Source organism: Lithobates pipiens, unplaced genomic scaffold (genome assembly GCF_037356315.1).
Source record: "Lithobates pipiens isolate NorthernLeopardFrog02 unplaced genomic scaffold, aLitPip1_a1.2 Scaffold_13, whole genome shotgun sequence".
NCBI lineage: Eukaryota > Metazoa > Chordata > Amphibia > Anura > Ranidae > Lithobates > Lithobates pipiens.
The window spans coordinates 177,340,173-177,357,515 of record NW_027507718.1 but is presented as its reverse complement, the minus strand read 5'-3'; the positions used below and the strand labels follow the sequence as shown (position 1 = coordinate 177,357,515).

The 17,343-nt window shown below is 43.5% G+C and overlaps 1 long non-coding RNA gene across 1 annotated transcript; it reads right to left on the bottom strand.

Annotated features, from left to right (window-relative positions):
• Positions 1–13,118: 13,118 nt before the first annotated feature.
• LOC143974471 (uncharacterized) lies at positions 13,119–14,083 on the bottom strand. Its single transcript, XR_013272229.1, has 2 exons — positions 13,954–14,083; positions 13,119–13,535 (listed from the first exon to the last, which is right to left on the bottom strand). It is a non-coding gene; the product is annotated as an uncharacterized LOC143974471 (long non-coding RNA).
• Between the last annotated feature and the right edge of the window lie 3,260 nt (positions 14,084–17,343).

The window sequence follows — 17,343 nt, the reverse complement described above, 5'->3', positions numbered from 1 at the left end:
GTGGCAGTGAATCATGTAGTCTAGTGAGAGACTGGGAGCTTAGTGGACTGAAGAACTACAAGAAGTGATTGTAGTAAAAGCATAAGAACTGTTACGCTTTGTGTTAGAAACTGTTAAAGACTGTTGCTATAAGAGACAGCATTCCTACACATGCAGATGTGACATCTGTTGAATGGCTTTCCCTGCATGGCTGTCGTCCTGTTGATGTTTTGGAGTCTGCCAATTGATTTTGCAACTACCTAAGGGTGTCCTGGCTCTAACCCTCTCCAAAAGTTCTGTTAAGAGAAAAAAACTCTTGCATTCCATAAGTGTCTGGCACCCAATCAATCTACTTTGCATTACACCCACTATGCCATACAACCCACCATATACAGAAGGATGTTGACTATCTCTGGCCCTTGAGGTTCTCATTAGATCGAAGGAAGCCTGGGACCTTGCTACATAGTGTAACGCTTACCCCCGGAGAAGCCGCTTGGATTGATGGGTCCTCTGTTCAACCACAAATCCTTCAACTGCTCATATGCTATTACTCTATAACAGTAAACAGAAAATAGGCCACAAGCAACTGGATGGTAGATTAAATTAATGCATTATAGAAAGGCAGTTAAACATTGCACAAATCAGTAAACGGGCAATCAAACATGTTTAAGAATTCCATACTAGATAATGGAATCACTGACTCATAAAATGGCAATAAACTGAATTATAGTGATGCTAAACCCAATATTAACTGATGCAAACAAGGGTGGTCAGTAAACAAGCCAAAAGGTTGGTAACAAGTAGTTGCAAGTTGGGATCAGCCAGTAGAGTATTCGAGGAACAAGCCAAGGGTCAATAATGAGTGGTAGCAAAATACAGATGGTAGGGGGGGAAGACAAGAGCAAGGCACTGGCCGAGAAAGCACAATAACCTGGGAAAGAGGAAGTGCTGAGACAAGGCTTATATAGAACCTTCATGGGAGGAGCAAGGTTAAGGTTCAACAGCAATCAAGACACAAGGCAGGGTTGTCCAATGGATCAGGCAGGATTATCCAATAGGTCAGGCAGGGAGCTGTCCAGCATTCCAGATAACCCAGTGAGAAAAGTCAACACCAGACACAGAAGAGGTCCCAGGTCCTGAGAGTACTCCCCTCCTCTCTGGATGTCTTAGGGCTGGGTTTGTGAGGAAATCTCTGGTGGAATTCTCTTGTTAATCTAGGGGCATGGACGTTCTCCTCAGGCTCCCAAGAATTTTCTTCTGGTCCATATCCTTCCCATTGGACCAGATATTGTAGCTTGTTTCTAAAGATCTTGGAATCAAGAATTTTCTGCACCACAGATTCTACTTCACCCTGTACTTCAACAGGTGGAGGAGGTGGAAGAATTCTTCCAGAAAAAGGATTTTCATTAATGGTTTAAGAAATGATATGTGAAAAATGGTGAATTTTCATACCGTCAGGAAGATTTAAGCGAAAGGTTTGAGCAGAAATCTTGAATGGTCCTACAAACTTTTGGCCCAGCTTTGCAGACGGGAACATGGGCCTTCAAATTTTTGGTTGAGAACCAAACTTTGTCACCCACATGAAAGGTAGGAAGTGATCTGCGATGTCTATGAGCAACCTTCTTGTAAAGGCCCGTACGCGAGGTCAGATAATCTCAAGATAAATTTTGTCTGATGAACATTCTGACGATTTTCTGATCGTTAGTATGGTGCATTTGACAGCTGATTACAAACTTTCTGCAGACAAAAACTGGATGTGCAGACTTGAAATTTTTGTCTGATGTGACCACAACATCCGATTTTCTTTTCATTAGTACAGTTTTCTGACAAAAAAAAAATCCGAAGGGCAACACTAGGCATGCTCAGAAATGAAAGAACACAAAACAAGTATCTGCCTTCTGCTTTTCATCCCCAGTCTAATGGTCAGACCGAGAGGACCAATCAACCATTAACTCAGCAGTTTGTTCAGCTGATGGTACCCCCTTAACAGGTATAAAATGAGCCATCTTAGTCAGACGGTCAACAACGACCAAGATGGCAGGCATTTATTTTGAGAGAGGTAAATCTACCACAAGTCCATAGAAATTGAGCCCCATGGTCTTGATGGAACAGGGAGTGGCTGGAGCAACCCCAAAGGAAAATCTCGGGGAGTCTTACTGCTTGCACAGGTCATGAGGCCACATAGTGTTTGACATCTTTCTTATAGCTGGGCCACCAAAAGGAACGCGACAAGAGCTCTTCTGTCTTGGAAATCCCAAAATGCCCAGAAAGTTTTGAGACATGAACCAACCTGAGGGCTTCAATCCAAGCAGATTCAGATACATAGAGACTATGTGCATGAGTCCAAAAGCCGTTCTTGTACACAAGGTTAATATCTGTAGGCAGATGATTGAGAAGAGGGTCATTTTCATACTCCTCCTTTAGGATACTCAAGAATGTCTTGAAACCCATGGCCCCTATAAAGTTCTTTTGAGCCAGGATAGTACATTCAGGGTTGCCTTCCTGGCATGGCTCAGTCAACATCCTTGATAATGCATCGGTATTACCATTCCTTGACCCAGGTCTGTACGAGATAATAGAATTAAACCTGGAAAAGAACAGTGACCAACGTCCTTGTCTAGAAGACATCCTCTTGCCAGAACAAATTAATTTGAGATTTTTATGATCAGTGAGAACTAGGGATGTTACTGATTAAAATTTGCGTGTTTGACTAATCGATTTTTTAAAATCGATTAATCGACTAATTTTGATTAATTATTACGCACATACAGATCCAACTACTTTTAGCTGATCTCCTTGCATTGCAACTCTGCATTAGTCAGTGGTAAATGTGGTATACACTATATACAATCACCCGACACTAGTTAGTTTCCACAATCCATAACTTAACTTCACAGTTTTCACAAATACGTTTTAAATTCAAACTGTAGCGCTGATGTAAGTAATTTTTTTTAAATTAAATTTTAAGAAAAACTTAGAAAGTTACCGTAGTTTAACTTTAATTATAAAACTTATCTAGTATATTGACTGTCAGTCACTTTATAGTAGGCAAGTAGACATTACATTAGCCAGTCACGCAGACATACCAGAGTGTTTACATTTTTTTTCTTTTTTTTTTACAACAATGTTAAAAACGGAGGCTATCAAATTTGCCTACACTTAGCTCACTGAATGATCCCAGTAAACCACATTCATATTTACCATCACTATCCAGGCTGTCCGGTGAAGTTGATGTCCATGATGTCACCAGATCTCCGACGGAACTCCCTGAAGACCCGGAAGCCGGCAGAGAGGTGAGTAACGATCAAAAGAATTTTGATCAAAAAAATTAACAATTAATCAAGGAATTCATCTTTTTTTCCCCAGCCATAGCGAGAATGGTTACTGGATGTTTTGCCACTTCCAGCAGATACCTCCTTTCAAAAAAGGCTTCCTTAATGGCCAATAACTCCTTATTCCCGATGTCATCATTTCTTTCGGCTAATGACTTTAAGAGAGAGAAATACACACAAGGATGAAGCTGCATCTTTCCTCCTTTTCACTGAGAAAGGATAGCTCCCACAGCAGAGTCTGAGGCATCACCTCTATAATAGGAACTTCAGGATCGAGATGTACCAATATTGGTGCAGAGGTGAAAAGAGTCTTTAGCTTATTAAAAGCAGCCTGTGCCTTAGCTGACCACACAAAGGGCACCCCTTTCTTTGTAAGCTGTGTAATTGGTGCTATCACTTTAGAGAAGTTTCTCATGAATTTTCTGTAGAAGTTGGCAAAATCAACAAATCATTGTATCTCTAACCTTTCTAGGGGAAGGCCAATCCACCACTGCTTTGATCTTCTCAGGATCTATGCTTACTCCTTTAGGAGAAATAATATATCCCGAGATAATATATCCATTCAAACTCACATTTCTCCAATTTAATATAAAGTTGGTACTTCCTTAGCCTTTCAAAGACAGTGCAAACATGTTTGCGATGTTTCTCCAGGTTATTAGAAAAGATGAGAATATCATCCAGATAAGCAACCACAAACTGGTCCAATAGTTCTCGAAAAGCATTATTGATGAAGTGTTGGAAAGTGTCAGGATCGGCCAAAAGGCATAACCTTAAAAACTTAAAATGGCCATATCTGGTTCTAAAGGCAGTTTTCTACTTGTCTCCTTAAAGCGGGAGTCCGCCGGGACTCCGCGTTTTTTTTTTTTTTTTTAAAGTCAGCAGCTACAAATACTGCAGCTGCTGACTTTTAAAATAGTGACACTTGCCTGTCCAGCGCGCCCGCGATGTCGGCACCCGAAGCCGATCTCTAGATCGACACTCGAGTGCTGCCGCCGCCATCTTGGGTATGGGAATCAGGAAATGGAGCCTTTCGGCTTCATTTCCCGGTTCCCTACTGCGCATGCGCGAGCCGCGCTGCGCAATGAGGACGGTCCCCGCTGCCTCTGGGATCTGTGTGTTTCCCAGCAGGCAGCGGGGCACTTGCGGAAAGGGGCGTAATGTACGCCCCTTTCCGCAGAGAGCTAGCCCGGAAGTGGGTGCAGTTACCTGGATTATCCAGGTAACTGCACCCCCCTCCCCCCTGAAAGGTGCCAATTGTGGCGCCGGAGGGGGGGAGGAATCCGATGAGCGGAAGGTCCATTTTAGGGTGGACCTCCGCTTTAATGCATGCGGATGAGGTTATATGCCCCCCGTACGTCTAGTTTTGTGAAGACTTTGGCAGAGCGGAGTCTTACCAACATTTCAGAGATTAAAAGGAGTGGATAGCGGTTTTTAATAGTGATTTTATTCAAGTCCCGGTAGTCAATGCATGGACGCAAGGTGGAATCTTCCTTTGCAACAAAAAATAGGGTTGCCCCTGCAGGAGATGTTGAAGGTCTTATGGAGCCTTTCTCTAACTTCTCATCAATCCATTCCCTCAGAACCTTTAATTCGGGTTATGAAAGATTGAAAAAGTGACCAAAAGGTATTTCAGCCCCTGGGAGCAGTTCAATGGGACAATCATATGGGCGATGAGGAGGTAACTGATCAGCATTCTTCTTATCAGACATCCCGGAACTCACGATATTGTGGAGGCAGGCTGTCACATGACTGCATAGTAACAACATCCACTTGTGATTCCTTGACCGGCAAAGAACTTGTTTGACAAGGTTCTCTACAGAATTCCTTGCAATGGGGAGATGTAAAGTTTGTAATCCGTGCTTCCCAGTTGATGGAGGGATTATGGGCGGAAATTCAAGGAATGCCCAGGAAATTTGGGTGATGTATTCAAGTGATGGTCTCATGATGATTGGCCGAAAAGTGCAGTACCAAAGGGACTGTTTCATGGGTAACGGGCCCTGAAGTTGAGGGTGAACCATTGACCGTCTCCATATTGATAGGAGCAAACTTATTTCTTGTTTGGATATTATTGCTGTGGGCAAATTCTATGTCCATAAATTTCCCCCCGGCCCCAAAGTCCAGCATAGCAGAGCAGCAATTGTTTTTGCAGAGCACTGATCTCTTCTTGTTGCCCTTTCACCACACTTTCCAGTCTGGCCAATTTTTCTTGGTAGGTGACACCAAATTCCTGCAGCTCCACAATTTGCTGCCTGAAAGGAGCCACAGCATTTGCTATAGCGGCCTCCATGTTTTAGGCCAGGTTATTCTGTTACGATCAAGCATCAAGTTCAAAGCCATAAAACCAGTACATTGCGTTTTTTTTAATACTCCTGATGTTTACAGGAGATATGTTACCCAGAGTTCTCCCATTCCAATGTCATGACAGGTTAGTAAATAGCCTACTCCATGTATGGCCCCTTCAGCAGCACATTCTGGAACCAAAGAACTTAATAACAAAGGACATGTTAATGGTAAAATATGTACAACATCTTCATTATGGACTTGCAGCACATGCCAGGAAGTCTTGGTTCCAAATCACCCTGCAGGTCATACATACACTTCTCTGACAGCATCGATCGCATTCCCTTCCCATAGTCCAGCAAGCACAAAGGTCACACTGGAGCCCTGGTTTGTGAAGCAGTCAGCCAATGTCTCTGCAGCATCTTCACTATTTGTCTGTGTAGCATCCTCCTAGGTAGGTTGCTAGGATATCATGTAAATTTAGTTCTTTTTGGCTTCTCTATAATCATTGGAGCAGCTATTGATTTCTCTGGGCTGCTCTTGTTCTCACAGGCTTTAGGTTTGATTGCTTCCCCCTGCATTCTGGGTGGCTTCCAGAACATAGAGGGCTGGGAGAGTCAAATAGGCAGCTTGAATACTTATTGTGCTGCAGCCAACCCCTGGGGATGTGTACTTAGTGGGTGGCTGGGGGAACACATATTTTGGTGTCTAGAACAGCCCTGTTCTTGCCATGCAGAAGTTCCCTGGCTTTGGGGGGCTACTGCCCCTTTGAGTTAGTTTTGCTTGAGTCTGCTGATGTTCATTGAGGTCCCAGCTACATTGCCTTGCAAAAGGCCTTGGCATTTTTCGTGTCTTGTTGCCTCACAACCTGGAATTAACATGGATTGTTTGATGACTTGCATCATTTAATTTACAGAACATGCCCACAACTTTGAAGATGTTTTTTTTTTTATTGTAACGCAAACAACAAATAAGACAAAATAATAGAAAAAGGTTCATAACTATTCACCCCCCCCCAATCAATACTTTGTAGAGCCCCCTTTTGTGACTATCACAGCACCAAGTCCCTTTGTATGAGTCTCTATGTGCTTGCCACATCTTACCACTGGGCTTTTTGCCCATTCCTCCTTGCTGTCAGAAACCATACCGAGACAAAAGTACAGTTAAATCACATTTGTTTAATAATAAAAGTAAAAAATAACAAACATAGTCAAAACATAACCAAAGTTCAGTAACCAGAGCAGATAGTCAGCCAAACCAGAAGTCGGGGATCAACATAGTGAAACAGCAAGCATGATCTGGAGCCAGAAGGGATGTCAGCAAAGCAAGTCTTTAACCACTTCAATACAGGGCACTTAAACACCTTCCTGCCCAGACCAATTTTGAGCTTTCAGCGCTGTCGCACTTTGAATGACAATTGCGTGGTCATGCTACACTGTACCCAAATGAAATTTTTATCATTTTTTCCCACAAATAGAGCTTTCTTTTGGTGGTATTTGATCACCTCTACGGTTTTTATTTTTTGCGCTACAAATAAAAAAATACCGAAAATTTTGAAAAAAAAAATGTTTTTTGTTTCAGTTTCAAAACTTTGTAAATAAGTACATTTTCTCCTTCACTGATGGGCACTGATGGGGCTACACTGATGGGCACTGATAAGGCGGCACTGATGGGCACCAATGTGGCACCGATGAAGTGGCACTGATGAGGTGGCATTGATGGACACTGATATGTGGCACTGATAGGCGGCACTGATGGGCGACACGGATGGGCGACACGGACGGACACTGATAGGTGGCACAAATTGGCACTGATAGCTGGCACGGATTGGCATGGATGGGCGGCACAGATGGGCATGGATAGGCGGCACAGATGGGCATGGATAGGCGGCACAGATGGGCATGGGTGGGCACTGATAGGTGGCACAGGTGGGCACTCATAGGTGGCACAGGTGGGCACTCATAGGCGGCACAGGTGGGCACTCATAGGCGGCACAGGTGGGAACTCATAGGCGGCACAGGTGGGCACTCATAGGCGGCATTGGTGTTATACTATAGTAATGGATGCCAATCAGTGCCAAACAATAATGCATGCCAATCAGTGATGCCCATTGTGGGCACTGATTGGCATCCATTATGGGCACTGATTGGCATCCATTGTGCTGACTGGCATCCCTGGTGGTCTAGGGAGGATTACCTTTTCCCTGGTGGTCTGGTGGCGTCCCTGGTGGTCCAGTGTGGGCATCCTCGGGGGGGGGCTGTGCTGATAATCGATCAGCACAGACCCCCCCTGTCAGAGGAGCAGCCGATCGGCTCTCCTCTACTCGCGTCTGACAGACGCGAGTGAGGGAAAGCCGATCACCGGCTCTTCCCATTTACACTGTGATCAGCCGTGATTGGACACGGCTGATCACGTGGTAAAGAGTCTCCGTCGGAGACTCTTTACCGAGATCGTAGTTGCCGGGTGTCAGACTGACACCCTGCAACAACGATCGCCGCGATGCGCGCCCCCGGGGGCGCGCAGCGGCTCATAATCCTGATCACGTCATATGACGTCCGGTCAGGATTATGAAACCACTTTGCAGCTGTCAATTGCCTATAGGGCGGGCGGCAAGTGGTTAAACAGGAACACAGGAGAGCCTCTCTGTGATGTTGATCAAGGTGAAGGCAGAGATCCTCTGGACTGGATGGCTTAAGTATCCAGACTGATGAGCAGGATATCATCAACAGCTGAGTAACTGTGGAGAGGGATGGGAGCTGGCAATTAGCCGACAGCTGAGCAGCCAGCTCAGAGAAGGAATGGCTGAGCCCAGCCCTGACACTTATAAAACTGCTCCAGCAATCTTTAAGTCTGACCACAGATTTTCTATTGGATTGAGGTCTGAGCTTTGACTAGGCCATTCCAACACATTTACATGTTTCCCCTTAAACCACTGAAGTGTTGCTTTAGCAGTGTGTTTGGGGTCATTGTCCTGCTGGAAGGTGAACATCTGTCCTAGCTTCAAATCACACACAGAGTGGTACAGGTTTTGTTCTAGATTTTCCCTGTATTTAGCAACATCCATCTTTCCCTCAACTCTGACCAGTTTCCCAGTCCCGACTGCTGAAAGACATCCGCACAACATGATGCTGCCACCACCATGTTTCACTGTGGGGATGGTGTTCTTTGGGTAATCTGATGTGTTGGCTTTGCGCCAGACATAGCATTTTCTTTGATGGCCAAAAAGTTCAATTTTAGTCTCTTCAGACCAGAGCACCTTCCTCCATACATTTTGGGAGTCTCCCACATGCCTTTTCGCAAACTCAAAATGTGCCATTTTGTTTTTTGCTGAAATTAATGGCTTTCCTCTGGCTACTCTGCCATAAAGCCCAACACTATGGAGCTTATGGCTTATGCAGGCCATACACGGTCGAATTTCGAACGAATTTTCTTTTCAAAATCAGAAAATTTGTTTTTTTTGTGATCCGATGATGCCACCATTGATTTTCGAAATTCGGCCGACCAAGCCTTCAATTTCACCTCATGTTGCTACAGAAAAGAATTTTCTTGGCTGGGAATCTTCTTTTCTCTCCGTACATTTTCTTTTATCTCCGTACATTTTCTTTTATCTCCGTACATTTTCTTACGTTTCTCGCACGATTCTCCCATCATTGATTAGAAAATCGTTCGTTTTTCTAAAAATTTCCAACATGTCCGATTCCTCAAATTTTATTTCTGCACGGAAATCGGCTGTTGCTGCAGCCCACTAATGGTGCGAAATTCATACGAAAATTCTTAGATACGATTTTCGAAAGAAAATTCTTTCGAAATTCGAACCGTGTATGGCCGGCATTATTGTCGTCCTATGTACAGATACTCCAGTCTCTGCTGTGGAACTCTGCAGCTCCTCCAGTGTTACCTTAGGTCTCTGTGCTGCCTCTCTGATTAATGCCCTCCTTGCCCGGGCTGTGAGTTTTGGTGTGCAGCCATCTCTTGGCAGGTTTTCTGGTGTGCCATGTTCTTTCCATTTGGTTATGATAGATTTGATGATGCTTCTAGGGATCATCAAAGATTTGGATTTTTTTTTAACCTAACTCTGACTTGTACTTCTCAACAACATTGTCCTTTACTTATTTGGAGAGTTCCTTGGTCTTCATAGCAGTGTTTGGTTAGTGGTGCCTCTTGCTTAGGTATTGCAGCCTTTGGGGTCTTTCAAAAGGGTATGTATATGTAATGACAGATCAGGTGACACAGATTGCACACAGGTGGACATCATTTCACTAATTGTGTTATTTCTGAAGGTAATTGGTTGCATCAGAGCTTTTTATGGGCTTCATAACAAAGGGGGTGAATACATTCCCACATGCCAATTATTATTTTTACTTCACCAACTTAAAGTATTGTGTTGTTATCCATCACATATAATTCAGATTAAAAAAACATTGAACTAAAGGCTGTAATATAACAAAATAGGTAAAAAGCCAAGGAGGTGAACATTTTTGCAAGGCACTGTACATAATAGCTGGAGGTTCTATTTCAAATTACTCCTGCAGCTAAGGATTTATTCATTCTAGGGGGATGTCTAGGTAGCAGTCTCGCAAAGTTACCCATATTATTGGGCAATTGATAGCTGTCGGTATATTGTACCCTCCCGTACTACACTCAGCCATAATGTATTACCCTCTTTATACAAGTCATGTGTGCAGGCATTGAAAGAGGAGTTGGGCAGAGCTGCTGGCCAGTCTGTGCATTTTACCTCCGACTTGTGGAGTGCTCCCAGTGGCCAGCATGCCTTTTTATCATGACATAGTTTATGTGCACTAGTGGCAGCCTCAGTCTCAGAACCTATGAAACCAGAACCAGGGACAAGAAGCACAGGAGCTGAGGCAGTATTTTTTAAGCAGGAGCACAGTTCCTTCCTCTTGCATTCAGAGGTTATAGATGAGCAGCACAGTGCTCAAAATATTTTGTGTGCACTCCGTAAAATGGTGGCGGAGTGGCTTCGAGACCAAGCAGGCATGCAGCCAAAGTTAGGGTTTGTGGTAACAGGTGGAGCAGCAAATATGAGTAAGGCTCTGCGTTATGGGTGATTTGTAGGCATTCGCTGCATCGGCACATGTCATGCATCTTGTGGTTAAGGCTGCTCAGGATGACAACAGTAGTCAAAAGCTGTCAGCAGTTCTGGAATCCTGTCGTAAGATAGCAGGCCATTTTCACAGAAGTATCAAAGATAGCCACATAGTCTGAACTGAGCAAAGTAAGGCTGGCCTTAGTCAGCACCGCTTGAAGCAGGACATAAGCACTCTGTGGAATTCATTCAATACATTAGAACTGCTTGAGTGAATACTTGAGCAACAAAAGGCAATTCATGCCATGTCCCATGAGCATTTTATAGGCATAGCTCAACCATTAAGCAGGGAGGAGTGGACAATAATTGGTCAGTTGGTGGCAGTGCTTAGTCCCTTCCCGCTGTCACAGAAAGCTTGAGCCGAGAGAATGCTATTTTGTCTCAAGTTATCCCCCTATTCACACACCTTAACATAAGGCTGGATGACTTTCTCAGCAACAAAGAGCTATTACCTCTAAGGAGGCTTAAGGGAAACTCGAAGGATTAACGGCCTCATAGAAGCTTGCCCTGAGCTAATGTTTGCCTCAATGTGTCCCTCGAATAAAGGGCAAAATGCCCCTCCACAGCAATGTACTATCCACCTGGAGGGATAAACTAATTGAGAGGGTGTGTGACAGGAAAAGACAATTATTCAAGCCACTAGAGGTGGAGGAAGAAGAACCAGATGAGCCTGCTGATGATACTGTGTCAACACCTATCAGTGCCACTGCTGCGAACACAACCAGAGCAGACGAGATTTGGGCACAGACATTAGATCGTTTGATTGGACCCACAAGACTGCTCCTCAGGAAACAACGTAGTGACTCAGATACAGTAAAGGCTCATCTTTCCGAGCCACATTTGCCTGCTACTATTGAGCCTTTACAATATTGGCAACAAAAGAGGGGGATTTGGCCTGCTCTCTCCATTGTAGCCCAAGAGCTTATATCCTGCCCCCCAACCTCAGTCCAAAGTGAGCGGGTATTTTCCATTACTGGAAATATTTTCTCCCCACAGCGATCACAACTGGCTCCACAGCTGATGGAGCAGATGGCATTTCTAAAAGTAAACCTACTGGGATACCCTGCCCTAAACTTTGATAGTTAACTGTGCTAATTTATCTTGAACTTATACCTTTATTCTGTGTGCCATAAGTTTAGCTTTAATTCAATCCCTTCCAAGATTAGATGCCAAATATAAAATTAAACAAAACCGAAACCAAATATAGTGCAGGACAGGCCATGATATCTATCCAAAATTAAAGGAATATGTTTGTTTATTAACATATGAAAGTTATCACTCAGTGAGAAAGTACTAGAGGCTGTGAGAGAACTTGGGAAGCTGGGATCAGCCTCAAGGTATTATCGAATGGTCTATTTTTGGGATTTACATCATTACCTTTCTTTTATGTGGATTGAGAAATCATCCTAAGCCCTTGTACACACTATCGGAGATTCCGTCGGAATGTGTCCGATCGGAGTGGTTTGTCGGATATTCCGACTGTGTGTGGTATGCATCGGACTGTTTCCGTCGGAATATTTTCCGACAAACTGCTCCGATCGGACATACTCCGATCATGTGTAGAGAATTCCGATCAAACAAAGTGCCACGCATGCTCAGATCAAATTCCTACATCAAAGCTATTGGCTACTAGCCTGAACGTAGTCCCATCGTAACGAAATTACGTCATCACGTTATGAAAGATTGGATTTTCCGACAACTTTGTCCGACCGTGTGTATGCAACAGTTTCGGACAAGATCCATCGGACAAAATCCGACGGACAAAATCTGACTGATTTGGTTGTCGGAATCTCCGACCGTGTGTACAAGGGCTAAGTAAAATTGTCAGGCAGTTGATTTTGGACTACTTGAGATGTATCCCTCTGCCTTACAAATAAGGAAGATTGTAAACCCAAAAAAAGAGTCCATGAAATAAAACCATGAGACTTATCCCAGGCTCTCTCAGTCTCTACTTTTGACTGAGTGATAACTTTCATATTAAACATATTCCTTTCATTTTGGATAGATATCATGACCTGAACTATATTTATTTATTTTTGTATTTTTTATTTGGCATCTATTCTACACTTAGAAGAGATTGAAATGAAGTAGATCCAAACAATTCCTGTGAATATTTTTTCTGCTGATTTCCATCATCCAATCATGTGCAAGCAAAAATGCTGATTTTTATTTCCCTTGCATGTCCCCCTCAGATCTATTGTGCAAAGTGGTGTTGCCTTTAGTACATAATCCCCCTATTTATTGCCAATAGCTGAACTCCTGTCCCATCTCCTTTCCCCTCTTTCTACTTAAATGAGAAAAGCACAGAGGGAATTTTTGCAAAGTGTATGAGGCTGTGTCTTTGAGATTCATTTAATTTTGGAGTTAAGAAGGTTGCGCTAAATAGAGAAAATAAATAATAAAAATAAATAACACTCAAATAGGTGAATATTAATATTTCCAATCCATTTCAGCAACTTTGGACTACAATATAAAATTGCTCCATTGCCTGGTTGTGCTGTTGGTTTACCCGGGTCAACATAAATTTGAAATTTTCAGTTTGCTGTCTGCCTATAAGATGTATGGTCTGGGTAAGCCTTCTCATGTTCTGTGACAGCCTTCTATTTCACTTGACAATCTCCTCACCTCTCTAAGGAGCCTCTCAAGTTGCACAGTTGGTCCAGGCGTTACAGCAGGTGGCATCATGCCGAAACCTTGGCCCCTAACCTCCTCTAGCCATGGAGAGAAGGCAGGAGTCTTTGAAATCCCAGGGGTCAGTTCTGGCTCATTCTGCAGCTCAATACCCTCCAAAATAAGGACAGACGAGTGCAGGCTCCCCTCAGGCTGGTCTTGTTGATCTAAAATAGATGAGATAGCCAATGTTGACTATAGCATTCATAAACAATTCTAGGTTACACATACAAACATTAGGGTTGATTTACTAACACTGGAGAGGTCTAACTCTGGTGAAGCTATGCAGAAACCAATCAGCTTCTAACTTTAGCTTGTTCAATTAAGCTTTCACAATAAAACCTGGAAGCTGATTGGTTTCTCTGCAGAGCTGCACCAGATTTTGCACTTTGTCATTTTTAGTAAATCCACTTCATTGTTTCATACTTTAATACACAACACTTCATTGGATGATTTCATGGAGAATTGAGGTATAAGTTGTGCGTATGAATTTGAAAATGGATGGTAACAACATAATGCCTGTGTGCAATGTGTAGATGATTATAGTGTGTCCTGTTTCTTTAAATTGGCAGCTTGCGTACTTACCCTGAGGAGTATTTGGCCGCTGTTTTCTGCCAGAAGATGACGCTGGAGGGATACGGCTCGGCTTTCTGTTAGACGGAAGAAAAGAGTAATGTTCAAGCTAAAGTTAAGTCAACAGCGCTATTTATTTTTGCCTGTTATAAGTTGTACAACAATACCAATCATGAAAAAGGTACCCCAGATGTATCCTGACTCTTTGTAGCATAAATTACTGTATCCCCATCTTATTTCCCCAAGTGTAATTGCCAAAAAATATACTGACAGAAAGGTTTGAGTCAAATGTCTGTTTTCGGGCCCTTTTATTAGAATCAACAATTATGTAAACCAATATTAACAAACAAAAACATAACACTTTTGGTTGACAATCCTTGGAGGCACTAAGTATCAAAAATGTTTCCCTTGTATTTTGTAAACTACTTCCACGTTCCCTCCCTACTGCACTGCACTGACTCGGGGATGAACCACATTCTGCATATACACCATTGTAACTACAAGTTAATCCACGATAACTGTCATTCCACCGGGGACCCATACCTTAGATTGGTCCCAATCATCTGATCACAGCAAGTTATTTTAAAATGCCTCCAAAGACCCAACTGAACTTTCCCTGCAAAATAAAAAAAAACAAGCAACACAACAAAAAAGTAAGCACAGAACGAACCAAGCCGATGCAGGAAGGGCGGGCGGGAATGCTTCTCCTCCTCGTGTACTTCCCGGATGTCCGGTTTCCCCTCGTCTCCCACACTTCTGGCTTTTTGTAGTCCCTCACCCACGCTGGCTACCCAGTCCTTGCCCGGCTTCCCTGAGCTCCTATTCATGGTAGCACTACGCTATTTTTATTTATTTTTGGCTTCGGGCTATATTATACAAAAAAGTGCACTGAGGTGAATTGAAGTGGATTGTATACCCCATCATTTTATACCTACAGGTAATCCTATAATAAGGCTTATCTGTAGGTAAAATGAATATCCCCTAAACCTATATGGTATAGTTTAGGAAATAACCACCTGAGATGCAGCCGCTGATGTCAGTGGCGCATGCGTTCTGAAGGTCCGGTGGATGCTGCAGAAAAATCAAATATCCTCATTGGAAAAAGGACTCCCACGTGCGGACTGACCCCGGAAGAGGCAGCAAGGCAACGTGTCAGCCCCCTCAGCGCTGACCGAGTTGGGCTGCTGGGGTCTTGTTCTAAGGTATTTCATATTGTGCTAGTATGCGATACATACTAGCAAATTATACCATTGTCTTGCAGGTTTCTTTTTTTTCTTCCGTGGTTTAATACCACTTAAATTTGCACTGGAACTGTAAAATTTAATATGATGTTGCTGATGTGTTAAAACAGATATTATATTTCTTGGCAAATCGACCAATTAACATTTTTGTGAATAGCCTTTTACATATACTATACTATACCCCCCTCTTTTATTACACAATCCCATGCTTACTTCAGTTTCCTCAGTCCCCCTTCACATCAGTTTCTGATCTGAACCCCCTTCACAATAGTTTCTTCTCCCCCACCTTCATAGCACCTAAGCACAGCTGTGTCCTCTGCTCCCCCTTCACATCCTAACCCCCCCCCGCAACTCGACCCTCCATCACATCACAGCCCCGGCACCTCTTGTCCCCTGCATCTCTGGCCCCCTTCACATTACACAGCCTCTGCACCTTTGACAATTTCACATCCCCCCACAGCTCTGCCCCATCCTACCTTACTTGGGCACACAGAGCCGGAGACACAGCAGCACTGAATAATGGGCGGGAGCAGGAGGTGCTGAAGTTAACCAGTAGTTGATTGGTTGCTAGGGCCGCATAGCAAGAAGTTCATAATTATACACCCTTTGTGTTTGTGTTAGATACACACCAGAATGTCGATGGGATGGACTTGGAGCTGATTGCTTTACAGATGATGTTGCTCGATCTGGAAAACATGAATGTGAAGAAAAAGGTAAGTCTCACATGCGTAGTCAAAAAAAATAATAGTGAGCTTGAAACAACCATATAACTGCAATATAAAATGATATATTTAATTTTACTCACCACCAGCTCTTTGATGTGGACCCCTGCTGCTGACTCCAGGGACATCCTCTGGCAGAAGGCCAAGGCCATCTCTCAGCTCTTCCTCCCACTCTCGAAACTCAACAGGCTTTCCCCTGATGTTCTCTCCCCATAGACGCTTCTTCATCTTTTTGATGACTGTCAACCGACAATCATAGAATCTGCACATGAAAAAAAAAAACATTATTAGTTTCATAAATTAGAAACCAAAACTGATTTATTTTTTCGAAAAACAACCTGTCGTTTCACACAGTGATGATTTTATATATACACATTTACAATATTTCCATGTATGTTAATGTTCTCTTCTGTATGTGACTGTGCCAAATAAAATAGTTTTGTAAACTAGAACTGTTACTTTTTATTGACTATTACACTGTGTATTTTTTACAAATGTGTGTTCTGAGAGTGAAAGAATATTGCAATAATTACCCAGTGGTGGGCCTGCAAAACTTGGAGACCGCATTCACGGAGTCCCGGACTCGTCCCCAGCCTGCTGCCTTCTCGTATTTTGGCACCGTTGGGCAGAAGAGTGTCACTTTTTCTCTTAGAACTGCAGCAGTTTGAGTCAGCAATCTCTGATGTGGGGGGGGGCACATGTCTCCGTTTTTGGCCATGCTTCTGCTCCACTCCAGCTCCACACTCCCTTCCAGGCCTTGGCTCTACTCCATGCCTCCATTCACCTCCACTCCTCCTCTCCCCAACACGCCTCTCCTCCCCTCTATGCCTTTCTCCCTCCCCTCCACGCCTCTTCCCCCCCCCATGCATCCCGTCCCCTCCTCCTCTCTCCTCCCCTCCACGCCTCTTCTCCCCTCCACGTCTCCTCTCCCATGAGTATACTCCTCCACTCCCCTCCCCCGAGACCCCTCCTCCGGTCCCCTCCACTCTCAGTCACACCAACTACAACTCTCATACCAACACACTCACTAACACCAACATTCTCCCTCACAAAACTCACACGTCCATTCTTACTCCCAGACATTCTAATTGCAACAAAACCACCAAACCACACAAAAAACACAATCCCACTCTCTGCTCTCTGCTCCTCCCTCCCCACACCACTGTACACCCTCTCAAAATGGCATACAGGGGCGGAGGCTATAGCCGAGTCTTGAAAACAAAACTAAAATACGAGATTGTGAATCATTACAAATGACCGCGATGTATTTAGGAAAGTATGAATCCATTCGAAGCATGGTAGTAGACATTAGTACATTTACATTATGTAAAATTATGAAATGTGTTCTGATTACGAAACAAGGAAAACAAAACAATGTTATAAAAGTATGAATCAACGGAAAAGGCAATCTCACAAAAGTAACAATTATTAAATTGCAA